Here is a 22,263-nt window from a genome sequence, read left to right on the forward strand (position 1 = left end):
TAGAACTTTTCTACTTCTAACTACTGGTTCATAAATGAATATGTTTGAAAATGGTATGCATCAACAGAACAGTGTTGGCAGTATAAAAATATCTACAGCACCTTGTATTCCCAGGTGGCCTCCCATCCAAGTACTAACCAGGCCCAACACTGCTTAGCTTCCAAGATCAGATGAGATTGGGCGTATCCAGTGTGGTGTTGCTGTAGATGAGCTTTGTGGTTTCTGTTAGAACTTTTCTACTTCTAACTACTGGTTCATAAATGAATACGTTTGAAAATGGAATGCATCAACAGAACGGTGTTGGCAGTATAAAAATATCTACAGCACCTCGTATTCCCAGGTGGTCTCCCATCCAAGTACTAACCAGGCCCAACACTGCTTAGCTTCCAAGATCAGATGAGATTGGGCGTATCCAGTGTGGTGTTGCTGTAGATGAACTTTCTGGTTTCTGTTAGAACTTTTCTACTGCTAACTACTAGTTCATAAATGAATATGTTTTAAAATGGAATGCATCAACAGAACGGTGTTGGCAGTATAAAAATATCTACAGCACCTCGTATTCCCAGGTGGTCTCCCATCCAAGAACTAACCAGGCCCAACACTGCTTAGCTTCCAAGATCAGATGAGATTGGGCGTATCCAGTGTGGTGTGGCTGTAGATGAGCTTTGTGGTTTCTGTTAGAACTTTTCTACTTCTAACTACTGGTTCATAAATGAATACGTTTGAAAATGGAATGCATCAACAGAACGGTGTTGGTTGTATAAAAATATCTACATCACCTTGTATTCCCAGGTGGTCTCCCATCCAAGTACTAACCAGGCCCAACACTGCTTAGCTTCCAAGATCAGATGAGATTGGGCGTATCCAGTGTGGTGTGGCTGTAGATGAGCTTTGTGGTTTCTGTTAGAACTTTTCTACTTCTAACTACTGGTTCATAAATGAATACGTTTGAAAATGGAATGCATCAACAGAACGGTGTTGGCAGTATAAAAATATCTACAGCACCTTGTATTCCCAGGTGGTCTCCCATCCAAGTACTAACCAGGCCCAACACTGCTTAGCTTCCAAGATCAGATGAGATTGGGCGTATCCAGTGTCGTGTGGCTGTAGATGAACTTTGTGGTTTCTGTTAGAACTTTTCTACTTCTAACTACTGGTTCATAAATGAATACGTTTTAAAATGGAATGCATCAACAGAACGGTGTTGGCAGTATAAAATTATCTACAGCACCTTGTATTCCCAGGTGGTCTCCCATCCAAGTACTAACCAGGCCCAACACTGCTTAGCTTCCAAGATCAGATGAGATTGGGCGTATCCAGTGTGGTGTGGCTGTAGATGAGCTTTGTGGTTTCTGTTAGAACTTTTCTACTTCTAACTACTGGTTCATAAATAAATACGTTTGAAAATGGAATGCATCAACAGAACGGTGTTGGCAGTATAAAAATATCTACAGCACCTTGTATTCCCAGGTGGTCTCCCATCCAAGTACTAACCAGGCCCAACACTGCTTAGCTTCCAAGATCAGATGAGATTGGGCGTATCCAGTGTGGTGTGGCTGTAAATGAGCTTTGTGGTTTCTGTTAGAACTTTTCTACTTCTAACTACTGGTTCATAAATGAATACGTTTGAAAATGGAATGCATCAACAGAACGGTGTTGGCAGTATAAACATATCTACAGCACCTTGTATTCCCAGGTGGTCTCCCATCCAAGTACTAACCAGGCCCAACATTGCTTAGCTTCCAAGTTCAGATGAGATTGGGCGTATCCAGTGTGGTGTTGCTGTAGATGAACTTTCTGGTTTCTGTTAGAACTTTTCTACTTCTAACTACTGGTTCATAAATGAATATGTTTGAAAATGGTATGCATCAACAGAACAGTGTTGGCAGTATAAAAATATCTACAGCACCTTGTATTCCCAGGTGGCCTCCCATCCAAGTACTAACCAGGCCCAACACTGCTTAGCTTCCAAGATCAGATGAGATTGGGCGTATCCAGTGTGGTGTTGCTGTAGATGAGCTTTGTGGTTTCTGTTAGAACTTTTCTACTTCTAACTACTGGTTCATAAATGAATACGTTTGAAAATGGAATGCATCAACAGAACGGTGTTGGCAGTATAAAAATATCTACAGCACCTCGTATTCCCAGGTGGTCTCCCATCCAAGAACTAACCAGGCCCAACACTGCTTAGCTTCCAAGATCAGATGAGATTGGGCGTATCCAGTGTGGTGTGGCTGTAGATGAGCTTTGTGGTTTCTGTTAGAACTTTTCTACTTCTAACTACTGGTTCATAAATGAATACGTTTGAAAATGGAATGCATCAACAGAACGGTGTTGGTTGTATAAAAATATCTACATCACCTTGTATTCCCAGGTGGTCTCCCATCCAAGTACTAACCAGGCCCAACACTGCTTAGCTTCCAAGATCAGATGAGATTGGGCGTATCCAGTGTGGTGTGGCTGTAGATGAGCTTTGTGGTTTCTATTAGAACTTTTCTACTTCTAACTACTGGTTCATAAATGAATACGTTTGAAAATGGAATGCATCAACAGAACAGTGTTGGCAGTATAAAAATATCTACAGCACCTTGTATTCCCAGGTGGTCTCCCATCCAAGTACTAACCAGGCCCAACACTGCTTAGCTTCCAAGATCAGATGAGATTGGGCGTATCCAGTGTGGTGTGGCTGTAGATGAGCTTTGTGGTTTCTATTAGAACTTTTCTACTTCTAACTACTGGTTCATAAATAAATACGTTTGAAAATGGAATGCATCAACAGAACGGTGTTGGCAGTATAAAAATATCTACAGCACCTTGTATTCCCAGGTGGTCTCCCATCCAAGTACTAACCAGGCCCAACACTGCTTAGCTTCCAAGATCAGATGAGATTGGGCGTATCCAGTGTGGTGTGGCTGTAGATGAGCTTTGTGGTTTCTGTTAGAACTTTTCTACTTCTAACTACTGGTTCATAAATGAATACGTTTGAAAATGGAATGCATCAACAGAACGGTGTTGGCAGTATAAACATATCTACAGCACCTTGTATTCCCAGGTGGTCTCCCATCCAAGTACTAACCAGGCCCAACACTGCTTAGCTTCCAAGTTCAGATGAGATTCGGCGTATCCAGTGTGGTGTTGCTGTAGATGAACTTTCTGGTTTCTGTTAGAACTTTTCTACTTCTAACTACTGGTTCATAAATGAATATGTTTGAAAATGGTATGCATCAACAGAACAGTGTTGGCAGTATAAAAATATCTACAGCACCTTGTATTCCCAGGTGGCCTCCCATCCAAGTACTAACCAGGCCCAACACTGCTTAGCTTCCAAGATCAGATGAGATTGGGCGTATCCAGTGTGGTGTGGCTGTAGATGAGCTTTGTGGTTTCTGTTAGAACTTTTCTACTTCTAACTACTGGTTCATAAATGAATACGTTTGAAAATGGAATGCATCAACAGAACGGTGTTGGCAGTATAAAAATATCTACAGCACCTCGTATTCCCAGGTGGTCTCCCATCCAAGAACTAACCAGGCCCAACACTGCTTAGCTTCCAAGATCAGATGAGATTGGGCGTATCCAGTGTGGTGTGGCTGTAGATGAGCTTTGTGGTTTCTGTTAGAACTTTTCTACTTCTAACTACTGGTTCATAAATGAATACGTTTGAAAATGGAATGCATCAACAGAACGGTGTTGGTTGTATAAAAATATCTACATCACCTTGTATTCCCAGGTGGTCTCCCATCCAAGTACTAACCAGGCCCAACACTGCTTAGCTTCCAAGATCAGATGAGATTGGGCGTATCCAGTGTGGTGTGGCTGTAGAGGAGCTTTGTGGTTTCTATTAGAACTTTTCTACTTCTAACTACTGGTTCATAAATGAATACGTTTGAAAATGGAATGCATCAACAGAACGGTGTTGGCAGTATAAAAATATCTACAGCACCTTGTATTCCCAGGTGGTCTCCCATCCAAGTACTAACCAGGCCCAACACTGCTTAGCTTCCAAGATCAGATAAGATTGGGCGTATCCAGTGTCGTGTGGCTGTAGATGAACTTTGTGGTTTCTGTTAGAACTTTTCTACTTCTAACTACTGGTTCATAAATGAATACGTTTTAAAATGGAATGCATCAACAGAACGGTGTTGGCAGTATAAAATTATCTACAGCACCTTGTTTTCCCAGGTGGTCTCCCATCCAAGTACTAACCAGGCCCAACACTGCTTAGCTTCCAAGATCAGATGAGATTGGGCGTATCCAGTGTGGTGTGGCTGTAGATGAGCTTTGTGGTTTCTGTTAGAACTTTTCTACTTCTAACTACTGGTTCATAAATGAATACGTTTGAAAATGGAATGCATCAACAGAACGGTGTTGGTTGTATAAAAATATCTACATCACCTTGTATTCCCAGGTGGTCTCCCATCCAAGTACTAACCAGGCCCAACACTGCTTAGCTTCCAAGATCAGATGAGATTGGGCGTATCCAGTGTGGTGTGGCTGTAGATGAGCTTTGTGGTTTCTATTAGAACTTTTCTACTTCTAACTACTGGTTCATAAATGAATACGTTTGAAAATGGAATGCATCAACAGAACGGTGTTGGCAGTATAAAAATATCTACAGCACCTTGTATTCCCAGGTGGTCTCCCATCCAAGTACTAACCAGGCCCAACACTGCTTAGCTTCCAAGATCAGATGAGATTGGGCGTATCCAGTGTCGTGTGGCTGTAGATGAACTTTGTGGTTTCTGTTAGAACTTTTCTACTTCTAACTACTGGTTCATAAATGAATACAGATGTAGCCACCTTTACCTTGACTGTTTCTCCGCCGAGACGGGCGTTTAGCCACGCTAAGGCGATAGCTGAGTTTCATCACAGGCAGGCGCGTTGAGACGATCTAGATACTCATCATGCATTACACATCTCCACCACTGTGTCGCTAATGCTCCACTAATCCAGTACTTTCGATCGTACAGTATAGCGGCGGATTGATCTACAGCTCTGGCAATACTGTAGGCGTAACGGGAGGCGGTGGAAAAAGTATGGAGTACTGTACAGTATGTGTATGGAGACGCAACTACAGTAATTGTGTAAAAGGAAGAATGTACAGTACAATGTATAAACACCGTGCTTTTAAAATATATGAGCGTCTGAGTTCGCTAATGCATAATGGGAATGGAGGACTAGCAAATGCGAGCGTCCGAGTCCTCTAAGGCATAAACCAACAGCAATGGGGCGGGGGCCGGGCGCTGTTTGCAGTACTTTCACACATGAAATTGGAAATCTCTCATGAGGCGTCGTGGGCTAGGGGTGAAGGCTCCCACCTCCCTCGCTGGGAGTCCAGGGTTCGAGACCTGATGTGCTTTCTTTCTTTTTTTTTTTTTTTTCTGTAATAATGCACTGTATTATTTTATTTACATTGTAAGACAGTCAATGGAAGGATGCACACAGGTTTCACATAAATCAAAGTACATCTGCAGGAGCGATTCTTTACGCTAAATGCACCTAAACAGCGGGAATGAAATGAGTGTATTCTGACGCTACCAACTGAGCAAAACAGTACTGTAGATCTTCAGCGTTTGTGTATTGCACAGGACCTGAATTTCCTCCCTGTGCAGGCCCCCAGGGGGGAAGGGCGATGGGGGTAGGGGGGAGACGATGGAAAATACTGTGCCTTTGAAATGCAATTACATGAGCGTCCGAGTACACTACGGCATACTGTAAACCAACACCAATGGGAAGGAAGTGCCAACCTTATTTTTAATGTGTTCCCGTGACATTCACTTTAAAAAAAAAAAAAATTCTCTCCAATACAGTACATCCAATGGAAGGATGCACACAGGTTTCACATACTGTAAATCAAAGTACATCTGCAGGAGCGATTCTTTACGCTAAATGCAACCTACAGTACGGTACTGTAAGTGAGCAAAATAGTACTACAGTGGGCGTTTGTGTATTGCACATGACCTGCATTCCCTCCCTGTCTACTGCATGATCTGTGCAGGCTCCCATGGGGGAAGGGCAACAGGCTAGCAGGAGGCGGAGGAAAACACCGTGCTTTACAAATGCGAGCGTCCGAGTCCTCTAAGGCATAAACCAACAGCAATGGGGCGGGGGGCGGGCGCTGTTTGCAGTACTTTCACACATGAAATTGGAAATCTCTCATGAGGCGTCGTGGGCTAGGGGTGAAGGCTCCCACCTCCCTCGCTGGGAGTCCAGGGTTCGAGACCTGATGTGCTTTCTTTCTTTTTTTTTTTTTTTTCTGTAATAATGCACTGTATTATTTTATTTACATTGTAAGACAGTCAATGGAAGGATGCACACAGGTTTCACATAAATCAAAGTACATCTGCAGGAGCGATTCTTTACGCTAAATGCACCTAAACAGCGGGAATGAAATGAGTGTATTCTGACGCTACCAACTGAGCAAAACAGTACTGTAGATCTTCAGCGTTTGTGTATTGCACAGGACCTGAATTTCCTCCCTGTGCAGGCCCCCAGGGGGGAAGGGCGATGGGGGTAGGGGGGAGACGATGGAAAATACTGTGCCTTTGAAATGCAATTACATGAGCGTCCGAGTACACTACGGCATACTGTAAACCAACACCAATGGGAAGGAAGTGCCAACCTTATTTTTAATGTGTTCCCGTGACATTCACTTTAAAAAAAAAAAAATTCTCTCCAATACAGTACATCCAATGGAAGGATGCACACAGGTTTCACATACTGTAAATCAAAGTACATCTGCAGGAGCGATTCTTTACGCTAAATGCACCTAAACAGCGGGAATGAAATGAGTGTATTCTGACGCTACCAACTGAGCAAAACAGTACTGTAGATCTTCAGCGTTTGTGTATTGCACAGGACCTGAATTTCCTCCCTGTGCAGGCCCCCAGGGGGGAAGGGCGATGGGGGTAGGGGGGAGACGATGGAAAATACTGTGCCTTTGAAATGCAATTACATGAGCGTCCGAGTACACTACGGCATACTGTAAACCAACACCAATGGGAAGGAAGTGCCAACCTTATTTTTAATGTGTTCCCGTGACATTCACTTTAAAAAAAAAAAATTCTCTCCAATACAGTACATCCAATGGAAGGATGCACACAGGTTTCACATACTGTAAATCAAAGTACATCTGCAGGAGCGATTCTTTACGCTAAATGCAACCTACAGTACGGTACTGTAAGTGAGCAAAATAGTACTACAGTGGGCGTTTGTGTATTGCACATGACCTGCATTCCCTCCCTGTCTACTGCATGATCTGTGCAGGCTCCCATGGGGGAAGGGCAACAGGCTAGCAGGAGGCGGAGGAAAACACCGTGCTTTACAAATGCGAGCGTCCGAGTCCTCTAAGGCATAAACCAACAGCAATGGGGCGGGGGCCGGGCGCTGTTTGCAGTACTTTCACACATGAAATTGGAAATCTCTCATGAGGCGTCGTGGGCTAGGGGTGAAGGCTCCCACCTCCCTCGCTGGGAGTCCAGGGTTCGAGACCTGATGTGCTTTCTTTCTTTTTTTTTTTTTTTTCTGTAATAATGCACTGTATTATTTTATTTACATTGTAAGACAGTCAATGGAAGGATGCACACAGGTTTCACATAAATCAAAGTACATCTGCAGGAGCGATTCTTTACGCTAAATGCACCTAAACAGCGGGAATGAAATGAGTGTATTCTGACGGACTGTGCATCTTCGGTATTTGTGTATTGCATAAGACCTGTGAAGGCTCCCAGGAGGGAAGGGCGTAGGGCAAGACAGTGGAAAATACTGTGGTCAAAGAAAGGGCATATTTAAAACTAAGGGAAACTGTCACAAAGTACAGTAACTACAGTACTGTACGTTGAATGCCTGGACCGCACGACGTCTGAGACGCACGACGTCTGAGGCGCACGACGTCTGAGACGCTCATTGAGCATAAGGACGGTTATGGCTGCTGCACGGGACCGTCCCTATGCTCTTGGTGAGCTGCGTCTCCTCGTTCGCTGGCGGGACAGAACTCTCGCCAGCAACGAGGAGAAAGTGAGGGCATACCGGAGGGCCAGCAGGGACATCCTCCGGAAGTATAACAGGAGGAGAACGGTGAGGTCTCTCCAGAGGAGGTGGAGTGACCTCGTGAGGCGGACCCCACGACGCCTGCAGGCCATAAGGGATTGTAAGTACAGTACATTACTGTAGATAACTGTACTTTAAGTTACTGTAGTTACAGGTACAGTACATTATAGCAGGGGCTGCTGTAGCAGCAGGTATCCGGTCTATACAGCACTGTACAGTATTTGTGGTAAACAAATGGTTAAACAAGGACCAAACATTAACCCGGGTCAAAAGGTCAATTTGTTTTTTTGCGTCGACCTAGATGGTGCGGCTTTTGAAATTGGTTGACACCAGTTACTGTAGGTTGACATGGTCGTTAAGTTGACATGGAAAAAGATCGACATGCGTTTTACAAAAACAATTGTTATTTTTTTAAACTTGTGTATATACAGTAGTTCTTTACAATCCAGGTGGTCTACGATTGTGCAGTGTACAGTATCATGCAGTGTACAGTATATGCAATGTATCACAGTGTATCGTGCTGCGTAATTGCAGCGTGTCATGCAGTGTACATTCAGAATATGGTATTGTGCAGTGATTGTAATACATAGTGAATCACATCGTGCAGCAGAGCCGGCCTTAGGCATAGGCAAACTACAGTAGGCAAATGCCTAGGGCATTTGCTATGCTTAGGGGCACCAGCAGCTTCTGCTGATTAAAATGATATGCGGCATGCCTATATTTTGCGTGACTGCGGCTGTATCTGTACCTGGCTAGGGCCAGCACTGTCGTGCAGTGTACTGTATACACATGTGGTAATTGCAGTTTTTTGTGTAGTGTACATTGTATCATATTTTGCAGGGAAATGTGCAGTTTGTCATATCACGCAGTCGTGCAGTGCATTGTGTGGTTTAATTGCAGTGTGCCGAAATTTGTGTTTCAGATAGTACAGTGTTCTAAGGGATGTTACTTTGGCAGAAATTATTCTAAGGGATGTTACAGTGGCCTAATGTGTTCTGACGTGCATTACTCTTGCATAAGGTTCATGACTGGCAGATCTCTACTTTGTGACGTAATGTGGATATACTACTGCACTACTGTGACGTACAGTAACGTGAATAAGGTGCTCTACTGTGTGACACAACGTGAATCAAGGACAGTACTGTGACGTGAATACGGTGCTCTACTGTGTGACACAACGTGAATCAAGGACAGTACTGTGACGTGAATAAGGTGCTCTACTGTGTGACACAACGTGAATCAAGGACAGTACTGTGACGTGAATACGGTGCTCTACTGTGTGACACAACGTGAATCAAGGACAGTAATGTGACGTGAATAAACTGCACTACTGTGACATGACGTGAATAAGATGAATTCAGGTGAGTACTGCATCATCTGTCATGAAATCAATTTGTAATGTAATGAACAGTACTGAGATGGTTAAGGGTGGGAGGGCTGCATGCTGATGTGTGTCATAATGTTTATAAGGGCAATGCTTATGTGTGTTACAATGTCTATAAAGGTAGTGTTCTGTCTAATACCCTGGACCTACTGTACTGTAGCGATACTGTAAGTGTACTGTATGTCACATTTAGAAATGTGCCCCTTAAGTTTTGAAGACAGTACAGTACACTATGCCCTCCTGAGTGATTAGGTGCAGGGTACTAGAATGAACAATTCCATTTATTGTGATGTCATAAAGATGCTGTCAATGTTGAATTTCATTGGCTGTACAGTATGCTGCCATTATACTGTATATATATTTTTACAGGGCTGGTAGCACGACGTCACAGGAGGCGGGACAGGCGCCGCCAAGCTGGTAAGTATTGTCAAATACAGTAGTGTACAGTACATAGTGATTTCTATAGTCCCAACCCCCTGTCCTGACCATCACAGATAACTCGCTGCAATCCGTTAATGTTAAGAATGTCTGTTTACAAAACTAAATGTAAATATTAAACACAAAGTATAAATAACATTGTAGATAGCTGAATACCCGTGCTTCGCTACGGGATGAGGATGGTAAATTCCAGTGATAGTTGTTTGTTAATTTACGTTTGTTGGCGATCTAGTATATACAGTAGTACTGTATACTTTAAGCATACTGTATCTTGCTTCTCTGATGCAGATTGTTTATTGGCCGGACCCCTTTTTGGTCCTGGATACTGTGCAGTACATGTTTCAAATTGACAGCTTCACTTACAGTACTGTTATTTTTTTTCCCACAGTACCACCACCACCACCACCTGCTGCGCTGCCAGGTATTGTGTAACGAGAATTCTGGTGCTACTGTCATCGTTGTTACACTACTGTACATGTGTCCTGGATACTGTGCAGTACATGTTTCAAATTGACAGCTTCACTTACAGTACTGTTATTTTTTTTCCCACAGTACCACCACCACCACCACCACCACCACCACCACCTGCTGCGCTGCCAGGTATTGTGTAACGAGAATTCTGGTGTGACTGTCATCGTTACACTACTGTACATGTGTCCTGGATACTGTACAGTACATGTTTCAAATTGACAGCTTCACTTACAGTACTGTTATTTTTTTTCCCACAGTACCACCACCACCACCACCACCTGCTGCGCTGCCAGGTATTGTGTAACGAGAATTCTGGTGCTACTGTCATCGTTGTTACACTACTGTACATGTGTCCTGGATACTGTACAGTACATGTTTCAAATTGACAGCTTCACTTACAGTACTGTTATTTTTTTTCCCACAGTACCAACACCACCACCACCTGCTGCGCTGCCAGGTATTGTGTAACGAGAATTCTGGTGCTACTGTCATCGTTGTTACACTACTGTACATGTGTCCTGGATACTGTGCAGTACATGTTTCAAATTGACAGCTTCACTTACAGTACTGTTATTTTTTTTCCCACAGTACCAACACCACCACCACCTGCTGCGCTGCCAGGTATTGTGTAACGAGAATTCTGGTGCTACTGTCATCGTTGTTACACTACTGTACATGTGTCCTGGATACTGTGCAGTACATGTTTCAAATTGACAGCTTCACTTACAGTACTGTTATTTTTTTTCCCACAGTACCACCACCACCACCACCTGCTGCGCTGCCAGGTATTGTGTAACGAGAATTCTGGTGCTACTGTCATCGTTGTTACACTACTGTACATGTGTCCTGGATACTGTGCAGTACATGTTTCAAATTGACAGCTTCACTTACAGTACTGTTATTTTTTTTCCCACAGTACCACCACCACCACCACCACCACCACCACCACCTGCTGCGCTGCCAGGTATTGTGTAACGAGAATTCTGGTGTGACTGTCATCGTTACACTACTGTACATGTGTCCTGGATACTGTACAGTACATGTTTCAAATTGACAGCTTCACTTACAGTACTGTTATTTTTTTTCCCACAGTACCACCACCACCACCACCACCTGCTGCGCTGCCAGGTATTGTGTAACGAGAATTCTGGTGCTACTGTCATCGTTGTTACACTACTGTACATGTGTCCTGGATACTGTACAGTACATGTTTCAAATTGACAGCTTCACTTACAGTACTGTTATTTTTTTTCCCACAGTACCAACACCACCACCACCACCACCTGCTGCTGCATCCGAGAGCTCCGGAAGTGGTAATAATTACTTTTTGTTACAGACACACTAGTTTCCTACAGTATTACTGTAATTTTTGTATTTTACAATACTTGTCATCTTTTACACACAGACCGCCTCGTAATTGATACAGAGGAGGAGCTCATTCCCATTGATTCGGGGGAAGAGGAGCCAGATTATAGTAAGTACAGTAGGATTTTCTCAAGCCCATTCTTAAAAGTATTGACCAAGTCCACTTTTATTACTTTTCAGGCAGGGAATTCCAAACATGTACTGTACAGTATTTCCCTCACTGTGAAGACCCCTTTTCGCCTCTGTGCGAAATCGCCTCTACTTCAACAAGAGTTACTGTGCACGTGTCCTCTGTGTCCATCTTATCAAAAACCGTTCCTGTGTATTGTCCCCTTACTGTATACAGTATATTTGTAAAGGTTAATCATGTCCCCTCTTAATCTCCTCTTTTCCAATGTAAACATGCCTAGCCTGCCTTTCCTTGTATTCCATCTTCTCAATCCACTTCATCACTTTGGTCGCCCGCCTCTAAACCTTTTGTAGTTCCACGATATCCATTTTGTATTATGGTGCCCAAAATTGTGCATCCGACCCACCCTCCACTAGCCTAACCCTCCAATCATACTCTGAATCCACACTCTGCATTCTGAATGTCGGGATCCAGACAGCAGGTCTTTTAAATACAGTACTGTATGTCCCCTACCGCTGGACAGTCATTCTGCTCCTACTGTATTATGAATATATCTCTGCCTCCTGTAGCACTGTACTACTGTGCAATTTTGTAGTAACTGTACTCTACTGTATTTTGTTTATAATATTTTTTTATTTTCAACTCAGTAATTATTGACAGTGAGGATGAAAAACCCTCTCCCCAACTTGGTAAGTAAACTGCAGTATTGTACTGTACTGTACATTGTGTTAAACCAATGGGTTGGGTTTGCGTGACCAGCAGTCAGGATTCTAGCGGTCAGGTGACCGACAGTGGCATCCTGATTGCAGCAATCCCAACAGGGTGAGGTACGGTATCCTAACCCTCCTCCACTACCCCCTGATTCTGGCCTCGACATTCTCGTCTCTGTGTGCGAAATTTACTCTCCTCCTCCAATTCCTGACTGAATTTTTGCTTTACTGTATTCAACACAGAATACAAAAGTATATTTCATGTAAAAAAAAGGTTAAAAAAAAGAGGCAGATTAGATGGGCAAAGTGGTTCTTACAGTATTTGTCATCAAATTCTATGTTTCTGTATGCAGACCCTCCAACATGACCCGCCGCACTGCTCTGTTTCTAGACTTCCCTCTTAATTTATGATTTCCATCACCTGTGTTGAACTAGTTATATGATAAGAAAGCTGTTTCTTCACAGGTGATGGCAATAATAAATTAAGAGGGAAGTCCAGAACCAGAGCATTTTGTACCATGTTGGAGGGTATGTGTATTTCCTGGAATTAACCTTTTTTTTTTTCACATTAATGTTTTTTTTCACAGGCCCTACACTGGAACAGGCCACGGAGGAGGAGGAGGATGATGATGATGCTGCTGCATTTAGTGGTAAGAATTATTACTGACATTGATCTGATGCCATCAGAGTAGCACTTTTCATCAGATTTTTCTGGCAAATGCGTAGAAATCGGATGAAAATTGTTTTTGTTTGAACTGGTGATATTGCCCATACAGTAGCAACCGATCACATCCCACATTAACATTTACAGTATCTAGTTACACTTACAGACGATAATACAGTACAGTAGGTAATATTTGATTGGTTGCTACTGTATGGACAACATCCTGTTCTAAAAAAAACACCCATCTTACTCAATTTCTCTCTCTCTCTCTCTCTCTCTCACCCCTTGTCACTGTCTCTCCATTCATCTCTCTAGATACTGTCAGTGATGAATTTCCCATTAGGCACGAGAGGCACGTACTGTACCTAGTGGCGGCATCTGTTTGGGGGCCTCAGTTGGATGCTTACAGTATGCTAATACTGTCATCCCAAAAATTACCACAACAGTAACTGCTAAATATTTTAAGTGTACTGTACAATATGCACAAACAGTACAGTACTGTACAGTATACATAATTCAAAAGAAAAAAGAGTTGCTACTGTACCTTATTCTAGTCATAATCACCGGCATACGGGTCACTCACAAATTTTCTGATGGTCTCGGTGGGGTCCCTTGGAATCACCATGCCTGTCACAAGCATACCTTTTTTTACCCACCTGACACTGGGCCTGGACACTAGTGTACTATTACTATACTTTTTACTGTATACTGTATCTTATAATATTCTTCTCTTTTACCCACAGACGACGAGCCAGAATACATTTTTGGTAAATATACTGTACAGTAGCAATAGTTGGTACTGTAATTACAGTATTTTTTTTTCTCCAACATTATTTTAAGTCAAACTGATATGACTAACTGTACTGTATTATCTTTTTACAGTCCGTCGCCAACCAGTGGAGGAGACACCTGGTAATAAAATAGAAATACATAATGCACTGTACTGTATTCTAACTTACTGTAACATGTATAACACTGAGCTGATCATCTTCACACCCTCTGACATAACCTTACAGTACAAACTGTACAAACTGAGCCTGCCCTAGGCATAGGCATACTTGCCAAATGCCCAGGGGCACAAGCAGCTTCTGCTGATTAATATGATATGCAGCATGCCTACAGTATATTCTGTGCATACAAAATGCATTACTAATGTGCAGCATTATGTGTATACAGTACTTTGTTGTGTAACATATACTGTAGCAAGGGCACTACTGTGTGGTCTAATGTGAACAAAGAGCAATATGATGTGATGCAATGTGAATAAGTGGGAATACTTTGAGGAGTAATGTGGTACTATCATATGATGTAACGAGAAAAAGAGACACTATTGCATGATATGTTGTGAATAAAGTTGCAGTACTGTGTGGCGTCATTTCAGATTGGGGAATTACTGTGTGGCCTTGCCCCTTCCCAGCAAGAACATGCACCGTTTTGGGATGCACACCGAATGTGCACACTGTTGCTATTTTAAACATACAGTACAGTAAGTTGGAGGAGCACCAAAATGACGACTGCTATGGTTGAGGGGTGATGGTGCTGGGAAAGGGGTACAGGCTCAGAGGCGGAAATAGCATCTGTGCAAGGGGGCAGCATCCAAAAACTTGACTAGGGAATCATATTATTTATGGCTGGCTCTGAGTACAGTCCACTATTATGGATAGTACTCCCTACAACACCACCTACAGTACTGTAACCCTCTTTTTTCTGAAGCGGTCATGAAATGTCATGACTGCTAATACATACAGTAAATGTCTACAGTATTTGTACTGTGGTGTTTAATTCCTTTGACAATTTGTTTATGACCTATTGAAGCTAAACTCTTGTACAGTACTTTATATTTTGAATACCAGCAATACAGTATAATACTGTACCTACAGTATACAGTAATAATTGTTTACTATTTGAATGTGACTAAATGTTTTTTTTTCTCCAATATAGTGCCAATTATTTATGGGGGCCCCAGACAGGGGCAAGATAGGTGGGCTGGCCCAGAAGCGGGCAGGCAGCAGCCCACTTATACAAGAGGTAAACTAAAGCAATGTTTAAATTACCTCGACAGCATACAGTAGTGTTTGATTTACTGTACTGACAATACAGTACTGTACATTGTAAATAACAATATTGTCTAATATAGAGTAAAGTACAGTACTGTATTGCCATTACTACACTGTAAAGTATTCAGTATTTGTTTTGTAATACTGTCCTTTTTTTCCCACAGAACAGTTGCAGCGTGCCATCCAGCTCCAGCGGGTGGTGGTCCACCTCCTAGTGGACCACTATTTTAATATTTTATTAAGTTTTATTTAATTTTATTTAATAAAAATTTTTGTTCTTGTACTCCATTGTATAGTATCTTTTTCTACTGTATAAGATAGGCATACTGTACACCATACAATTATCTGGCAGATAATCTGCAAGATCTGGCTGTTTGTAATGAAATTCTCTCCTAATTTAGCTGTGGTGTACAGTACCTCCTGAGTGTGCTGGGGTGCTTTCTGGCCAGTTTGGGGTGATTTGGAGCAAGTTTGGTCGGCCATCTTGCCGACATGTGCTGTCGACTGTTTGGCAAACATGTGTTTTCACTCCAGCATGTGTGTGTCAGGCATTTTGTGTGTGTCAGGCATTTTGTGTGTGTCAGGCATTTTGTGTGTGTCAGCCATTTTATGTGTGTCAGCCATTGCTGTGTGGTTCCACAAATGTTAGCGTGTCAAAGTGCTGACCACTGACACCACTATTTCACTTTGTACCGCATGCCTTTTGTGGAACCACACAGCCCAGCATGACTTATTGCTGGGCTGTGTGGTTCCACAAATTTTCTTGGAAAACAAATGAACATGAGTGTCTTTACTTTAATACTTTTTTTTTTTTTTTCCCACAGATATCTATATACACAAGAAAAGAATGTAACGAAGAACAAACTACTTTTTTGTTTTAATTAACTTTCAAACTTTATTTAAAAAAAAAAACACCTTTTTTTTCTTCAATAAACTTTTAAAAATAGAAGTTTCCTGTGGTTTTTATTAAAATATGAAATGCAAGATGCCTAACCAAGTTGTTTTACATACAGTATACCACTCTTAATTGAATTCCCATCATACAGTAGTACTAATTTATACAGTACAGGAAGTTGGGAATACAAACATTGGAAACCACGTCATGTTTATTTTAAGAAACACTTTATTTACGGACAAAGTCATTTGGAACATGTAACATCACACATACTGTACTGTATTGTAATAAAGCCAACATCACACATACTGTACGGTACTTTAATCAAAAGGTAACAGCACAAATACAGTAACAATATCAACTTTAACATTTTTATAATTTATTTTTTTGTGGTGGTGGTGCGGGGTAATGGTTTTTGTACTTTATTTTTAGGTTTTGCTTTTTGGAATTATTTTTCGTTTTTGTCTTTTGCTTTTTAACACTGTCGCATACGGACACCAGAATAGAGGACTGACAACAGCAGCCCCTGGATGGAAACGCAGCCCAAGGCCCCAGATGGACACAGCACAATGGACTCGGCTGCTACTGGATAGATACAGCAGCGCCGAAAAAATCAACAGGAATAAAAGGGGCAACTTGTAACAGGCCCTTACATTACCAGGAATGTGGTGAGCCAAGTTCATGCACTCCCCTTTGAGTAACCGAGCTGCTCCAAGTGGATTCAGCACAGTGCATGCAGCCCCAGAAAATGTACAGGTAATACAGGTACATTGACACAATTTTTTAACTTCAGCTGTGTGAAGCTGATGTGCAGAAGCTAGGAGTTAGGTAATGATCTGGTTTCATCATAGTCGAGCTTCCAAGTCATTTTCCTCTTCGTTCTCAGCACAGAGTTTATGGTATCCCTTATCTTCCTCTTTTCTGGATCACCAATCCTCACGCGGCGTTCACACCTAGCCATGATGTCATGTACCAGATTTTTGGGCAGCGGAAGTTTGCCCTTGGAACCATCAAAGTTCACACGATTGGCCCACGTCAAGTATTTGTCGTACCGTACATGGTGCTGGAACAGAGAATATGCATATTTCTGAATATGTCCATTTGAAGCTCTGTACAGATGGTCGTCCAGGGAAGTTGAGATGACAGCCAGGGCAATATTGTTCAGAGAGCCTCCGAATGTATTGCGAAGTGGCCTGTGAGCAGGTGTGCTGGTCATCATTGGTGTTCCTGGCAACAGCAAACTTGAATCCAGGCCTCTGCGGTCGTCCAGCCCTCTGCGGTCCTCCAGGCCTCCTCTGCGGTCCTCCAGGCCTCCTCTGCGGTCCTCCAGGTCTCTTCTGCGGTCCTCCAGGTCTCTTCTGCGGTCCTCCAGGCCTCCTCTGCGGTCGTCCAAGTCGCTGACTTCGTCCAGTCCGCTGCTGTGGTCCAGGCCTCTGCGGTCCTCCAGGCCTCCTCTGCGGTCCTCCAGGCCTCCTCTGCGGTCCTCCAGGCCTCCTCTGCGGTCCTCCAGGTCTCTTCTGCGGTCCTCCAGGTCTCTTCTGCGGTCCTCCAGGTCTCTTCTGCGGTCCTCCAGGCCTCCTCTGCGGTCGTCCAAGTCGCTGACTTCGTCCAGTCCGCTGCTGTGGTCCAGGCCTCTGCGGTCCTCCAGGCCTCCTCTGCGGTCCTCCAGGCCTCCTCTGCGGTCCTCCAGGCCTCCTCTGCGGTCCTCCAGGCCTCCTCTGCGGTCCTCCAGGCCTCCTCTGCGGTCCTCCAGGCCTCCTCTGCGGTCCTCCAGGTCTCTTCTGCGGTCCTCCAGGTCTCTTCTGCGGTCCTCCAGGCCTCCTCTGCGGTCCTCCAGGCCTCCTCTGCGGTCCTCCAGGCCTCCTCTGCGGTCCTCCAGGCCTCCTCTGCGGTCCTCCATGTTTCCTCTGCGGTCCTCCAGGTCTCTTCTGCGGTCCTCCAGGCCTCCTCTGCGTTCGCCCAAGTCGCTGACTTCGTCCAGTCCGCTGCTGTCGTCCAGGCCTCTGCGGTCCTCCAGGCCTCCTCTGCGGTCCTCCAGGCCTCCTCTGCGGTCCTCCAGGCCTCCTCTGCGGTCCTCCAGGCCTCCTCTGCGGTCCTCCATGTTTCCTCTGCGGTCCTCCAGGTCTCTTCTGCGGTCCTCCAGGCCTCCTCTGCGTTCGCCCAAGTCGCTGACTTCGTCCAGTCCGCTGCTGTGGTCCAGGCCTCTGCGGTCCTCCAGGTCTCTTCTGCGGTCCTCCAGGCCTCCTCTGCGGTCCTCCATGCCGCTGACTTCGTCCAGTCCGCTGCGGTCCTCCAGGCCTCCTCTGCGGTCCTCCATGCCGCTGACTTCGTCCAGTCCGCTGCGGTCGTCCAGGCCTCCTCTGCGGTCCTCCATGCCGCTGACTTCGTCCAGTCCGCTGCGGTCGTCCAGGTCTCTTCTGCGGTCCTCCAGGCCTCCTCTGCGGTCGTCCAGCCCTCTGCGGTCCTCCAGGCCTCCTCTGCGGTCCTCCAGGCCTCCTCTGCGGTCCTCCAGGTCTCTTCTGCGGTCCTCCTGGTCTCTTCTGCGGTCCTCCAGGTCTCTTCTGCGGTCCTCCAGGCCTCCTCTGCGGTCGTCCAAGTCGCTGACTTCGTCCAGTCCGCTGCTGTGGTCCAGGCCTCTGCGGTCCTCCTGGCCTCCTCTGCGGTCCTCCAGGCCTCCTCTGCGGTCCTCCAGGCCTCCTCTGCGGTCCTCCAGGCCTCCTCTGCGGTCCTCCATGCCGCTGACGTCGTCCAGGCCTCCTCTGCGGTCGTCCAGGCCTCCTCTGCGGTCCTCCAGGCCTCGGTCGTCCAGGCCGCTGACTTGAACCGCTTGGTGGTGTGTTGCAATGATGGTGCGGCAAACTCCAACTTGCCATTCTTCCCTCGTTTGTTCAATGACTTTCTTCATGGCTTCTACCATCTGTTCCTTTATGCCTTCTTTAAGGCCAGCCACATCGGTCTGCAGCTGATTGACCTGTCCACCAACTTCTGACTCCATATTGGTCACCTTACTGAGTAGCTCCTTTAGTAAAACAGGACAGGTACACTGGCAGTCCTGCACTTTGGTGTTCACATCTGTACAACATGTACAACATGAAGCATTGCCGGCTTATTGTGATGATTACATACTGTATACTGTGTGTGTGTGTTTGTGTGTATGTACAGTATGTATATATATATTACTCTGTATGTAACTTAATGTACTGTATGTACAGTTTAATGTATACAGTAGGTATATAATACAGTATACTGCACATACAGTCTACTGTATATACAGTAATCTGTAAATCTGTAATTTCATAACTGTATCTGATTTCATTATTTTTGGCTCTTCACAGGATATCTCCAATGATAAGAGATGTGAATAAAGAAAAGAGAGTGGAACAGGCACGGCGATGGATTGAGAGTGGTGAAACATTTGATGATGTCATTTTCACAGATGAATCGTCTGTTGCCCTTGAGCGGTTCTCCAGAATGTCATTCAGGAAACGTAACCATATCTCTTTAAAACCACGCCCAAAGCATCCATTGAAAATCCATGTATGGGGAGGCATATCACGATTAGGAGCTGGTCCCCTATTATTTTTCGAAGGTACAGTACAGTACTATACTTTATTCTGTGCCTGTGTTCTGTAAAAATACATGTTGTACTGTAGAGTACGTGTAACTGCACAATAAAAGGAGTTGCTTATTAATGAACAACATTTTTTGATTTCTGTAGGAATCATGGATAAGAAATATTTCCAAGAAACAATAGTAGAGAAATGTATGGTGCCATTTGTGAATAAATATTACCCAACTCACCATAGGATATTCCAAGACAATGATCCTAAACACTCCGCCTCAGCCAAATTTATGGAAGAGAAAGGTATGAATTGGGAACGCACACCACCAGAGTGAGTATTCTTTCAACAGTGTACAAGTAAAATTTTGGATAGCACTCTAGTACTGTAAAAAAAATTTTTGTTTAATAAACAGTACAATATTGTATGTTTAATTTTCTCTATTTACTGTAATGTAATTAATTTTTTCTATACGCTTTTTTTTTTTTTTTTAATTAGATCACCAGACATGAACCCAATCGAATTAGTGTGGGCTCAATTGAAGAGGTACGTTAGGAGTGTTGCAAAGCCAACAACAAAACAGCAACTGGTGGATGGGATAAAGAAATTTTGGCTAGAAGTACTCACACCTGAACATTGTAATAATTATATAAATCACCTGTATAAAGTATTACCTGTTGTAGTTGAAAGAAATGGTCAAGCCACAAATATGTAGTTCTGTATTTTCTGTTTAAAATTTTAAATTGGTGCATTATTAAAAAAAATGATAAAATTGCCTTTGTCTGATTATTGCATAAACTAATGTAGAATATTATACAGTAGTAATGTTATTGATGTGTACTGTATGAACAGTTATTTTCAGTTTTATAAGTCCTGAATAAGAGTACTGTACATTTTGATCAGTGCAGTACATGGAATCGGATGTTGTAATACTTTATTTTTACATTAATATTGATGTTTTTCCAATAAATATTCAATTTTACAGTATGGTACGGTACAGTACATGAGGGTACCTGTACAGTATGATACGTCATTATGGGGGAGAAATACTGTATCCACTAAATGTACAGTAAAATGTTTTTTTCTTATTACAAACACACAAATGCATCTCAGATGGAAATATGCTATACACAGCAGACAGCTTATGGTGACAGAACTTCCCTACTGTATCCCCACCCATAGTCGTGGTATATTTTAGATTGCCTAATGAGACACTCCTGCAGCATTGCCAATGATTCATGTAAAACCTGTGTGCAAACAGTATCTGTATTGAATGCAAAGTACAGTAAGAGTACAGTATACAGTATTATCAGAGCCAAACCTGACCAACATGATGCCCTAGGCTAGATTTTGGCTGATGCCCTCTTGCACAGATGCTACGTAGTTCCGCCTCTAACCCTGCACCCCTTTCCCAGCACCATCACCCATTTTGGCGCTCCTACCCCCTATAATCTAAATAAGAACAATGTGCACATTTAGTGCCAGCCCAAAACAGTGTACAGTATGTTCTTGCTGGGAAGGGGCATGGTAACACAATAATACCCGAAGAAGAAATGACACAACACAGTACTGCAACTTTATTCACATTATATCATGCAGTGGTGTCTCTTATTCTCATGACATCATATCATAGTACCACATTACTCCTAACAGTAATGCCCCTTATTCACATTACACCCCACCACATTCATCTTTATTTACATTAGACCACAGGTTCTCAAACTCAGTCCTCAGGACCCCACACAGTGCAGGTTTTGCAGGTCTCACAGAATCACAAGTGAAAAAATTAGCTCCACCTACTGTATGGACCTTCTAAAATGTGTCAGTTAGTAATGAATACATCTGTGCACTTGCTGGTTTACCTGCAAAACATGCACTGTGTGGGGTCCTGAGGACCAAGTTTGAGAACCACTGCATTAGACCATGCAGTAGTGCCCTTTCCTTATGTTACACCAGAAAATATTGTAGTACACCTTATACAGTACACATACAGTACAGTAATGCCACACATTAGTAATGCATTTCATATTTAAATTTTCTGATTTAATTTCATAGAGCCGCAGTCACTCACAGAATATAGGCATGTACTGTAGCATCTCATTTTATTCTGCAGAAGCTGATTATTCCCGTTTCGCTAGTTTGCCGCCTCTGTACAGTATATCACAATAGAAAAAAGTTATAGTGTCAGTGAAAAAAGCACCTCATGACAGATACTGTACACAAGCTCATGTCTAAATACTGTATACTGTAAGCAGTGACATTAAGGGGTACAGTACTGTATATGCAATTGCAGTCGAATTCCGGCAGGAATACGGAAAAAATGGACACGGGATCCCCCATCTTTTTAGAACCAGCACCGGGCTCTGCGCCTGGTCCTGGTGCAAAAAATAAGGGGGACAAAAAAAGCGTAGGGGTTCCCCATATTTTTTGAATCAGCACTGGGCTCCACTAGCTGGACAGATAATGCACAGCCGGGGGAGACTTTTATACCGGTCCCTGCGGCCATGGAATTAAATACCCAACTAGTCACACCTGGCCGG

General features: G+C 43.6%; 20 non-coding genes and 1 pseudogene across 20 annotated transcripts; all 21 read right to left on the minus strand.

Moving 5' to 3' along the window:
• Nucleotides 1–89: 89 nt before the first annotated feature.
• On the minus strand, nt 90–208 carry LOC135047289 (5S ribosomal RNA). Its single transcript, XR_010239351.1, has one exon. It is a non-coding gene; the product is annotated as a 5S ribosomal RNA (ribosomal RNA).
• A 107-nt stretch (nt 209–315) lies between these two features.
• On the minus strand, nt 316–434 carry LOC135046944 (5S ribosomal RNA). Its single transcript, XR_010239019.1, has one exon. It is a non-coding gene; the product is annotated as a 5S ribosomal RNA (ribosomal RNA).
• A 107-nt stretch (nt 435–541) lies between these two features.
• Nucleotides 542–660, minus strand: LOC135047142 (5S ribosomal RNA). The gene has a single exon (XR_010239212.1). It is a non-coding gene; the product is annotated as a 5S ribosomal RNA (ribosomal RNA).
• A 107-nt stretch (nt 661–767) lies between these two features.
• LOC135047243 (5S ribosomal RNA) lies at nt 768–886 on the minus strand. The gene has a single exon (XR_010239307.1). It is a non-coding gene; the product is annotated as a 5S ribosomal RNA (ribosomal RNA).
• A 107-nt stretch (nt 887–993) lies between these two features.
• Nucleotides 994–1,112, minus strand: LOC135046322 (5S ribosomal RNA). The gene has a single exon (XR_010238637.1). It is a non-coding gene; the product is annotated as a 5S ribosomal RNA (ribosomal RNA).
• A 107-nt stretch (nt 1,113–1,219) lies between these two features.
• Nucleotides 1,220–1,338, minus strand: LOC135046899 (5S ribosomal RNA). The gene has a single exon (XR_010238976.1). It is a non-coding gene; the product is annotated as a 5S ribosomal RNA (ribosomal RNA).
• A 107-nt stretch (nt 1,339–1,445) lies between these two features.
• LOC135046966 (5S ribosomal RNA) lies at nt 1,446–1,564 on the minus strand. Its single transcript, XR_010239041.1, has one exon. It is a non-coding gene; the product is annotated as a 5S ribosomal RNA (ribosomal RNA).
• A 107-nt stretch (nt 1,565–1,671) lies between these two features.
• LOC135047277 (5S ribosomal RNA) lies at nt 1,672–1,790 on the minus strand. The gene has a single exon (XR_010239339.1). It is a non-coding gene; the product is annotated as a 5S ribosomal RNA (ribosomal RNA).
• Nucleotides 1,791–1,897: 107 nt separating this feature from the next.
• Nucleotides 1,898–2,016, minus strand: LOC135047290 (5S ribosomal RNA). The gene has a single exon (XR_010239352.1). It is a non-coding gene; the product is annotated as a 5S ribosomal RNA (ribosomal RNA).
• A 107-nt stretch (nt 2,017–2,123) lies between these two features.
• On the minus strand, nt 2,124–2,242 carry LOC135047143 (5S ribosomal RNA). The gene has a single exon (XR_010239213.1). It is a non-coding gene; the product is annotated as a 5S ribosomal RNA (ribosomal RNA).
• Nucleotides 2,243–2,349: 107 nt separating this feature from the next.
• Nucleotides 2,350–2,468, minus strand: LOC135047245 (5S ribosomal RNA). The gene has a single exon (XR_010239309.1). It is a non-coding gene; the product is annotated as a 5S ribosomal RNA (ribosomal RNA).
• Nucleotides 2,469–2,575: 107 nt separating this feature from the next.
• LOC135046900 (5S ribosomal RNA) lies at nt 2,576–2,694 on the minus strand. The gene has a single exon (XR_010238977.1). It is a non-coding gene; the product is annotated as a 5S ribosomal RNA (ribosomal RNA).
• Nucleotides 2,695–2,801: 107 nt separating this feature from the next.
• Nucleotides 2,802–2,920, minus strand: LOC135046901 (5S ribosomal RNA). Its single transcript, XR_010238978.1, has one exon. It is a non-coding gene; the product is annotated as a 5S ribosomal RNA (ribosomal RNA).
• A 107-nt stretch (nt 2,921–3,027) lies between these two features.
• On the minus strand, nt 3,028–3,146 carry LOC135046385 (5S ribosomal RNA). The gene has a single exon (XR_010238700.1). It is a non-coding gene; the product is annotated as a 5S ribosomal RNA (ribosomal RNA).
• A 107-nt stretch (nt 3,147–3,253) lies between these two features.
• On the minus strand, nt 3,254–3,372 carry LOC135047077 (5S ribosomal RNA). Its single transcript, XR_010239149.1, has one exon. It is a non-coding gene; the product is annotated as a 5S ribosomal RNA (ribosomal RNA).
• Nucleotides 3,373–3,479: 107 nt separating this feature from the next.
• Nucleotides 3,480–3,598, minus strand: LOC135047145 (5S ribosomal RNA). Its single transcript, XR_010239215.1, has one exon. It is a non-coding gene; the product is annotated as a 5S ribosomal RNA (ribosomal RNA).
• Nucleotides 3,599–3,705: 107 nt separating this feature from the next.
• LOC135046529 (5S ribosomal RNA) lies at nt 3,706–3,824 on the minus strand. The gene has a single exon (XR_010238842.1). It is a non-coding gene; the product is annotated as a 5S ribosomal RNA (ribosomal RNA).
• Nucleotides 3,825–3,931: 107 nt separating this feature from the next.
• Nucleotides 3,932–4,050, minus strand: LOC135046592 (5S ribosomal RNA; annotated as a pseudogene).
• A 107-nt stretch (nt 4,051–4,157) lies between these two features.
• Nucleotides 4,158–4,276, minus strand: LOC135046919 (5S ribosomal RNA). Its single transcript, XR_010238995.1, has one exon. It is a non-coding gene; the product is annotated as a 5S ribosomal RNA (ribosomal RNA).
• Nucleotides 4,277–4,383: 107 nt separating this feature from the next.
• LOC135047246 (5S ribosomal RNA) lies at nt 4,384–4,502 on the minus strand. Its single transcript, XR_010239310.1, has one exon. It is a non-coding gene; the product is annotated as a 5S ribosomal RNA (ribosomal RNA).
• A 107-nt stretch (nt 4,503–4,609) lies between these two features.
• LOC135046323 (5S ribosomal RNA) lies at nt 4,610–4,728 on the minus strand. Its single transcript, XR_010238638.1, has one exon. It is a non-coding gene; the product is annotated as a 5S ribosomal RNA (ribosomal RNA).
• Nucleotides 4,729–22,263: the final 17,535 nt, after the last annotated feature.

This window comes from Pseudophryne corroboree, unplaced genomic scaffold (genome assembly GCF_028390025.1).
Source record: "Pseudophryne corroboree isolate aPseCor3 unplaced genomic scaffold, aPseCor3.hap2 scaffold_925, whole genome shotgun sequence".
Taxonomy (NCBI): Eukaryota; Metazoa; Chordata; class Amphibia; order Anura; family Myobatrachidae; genus Pseudophryne; species Pseudophryne corroboree.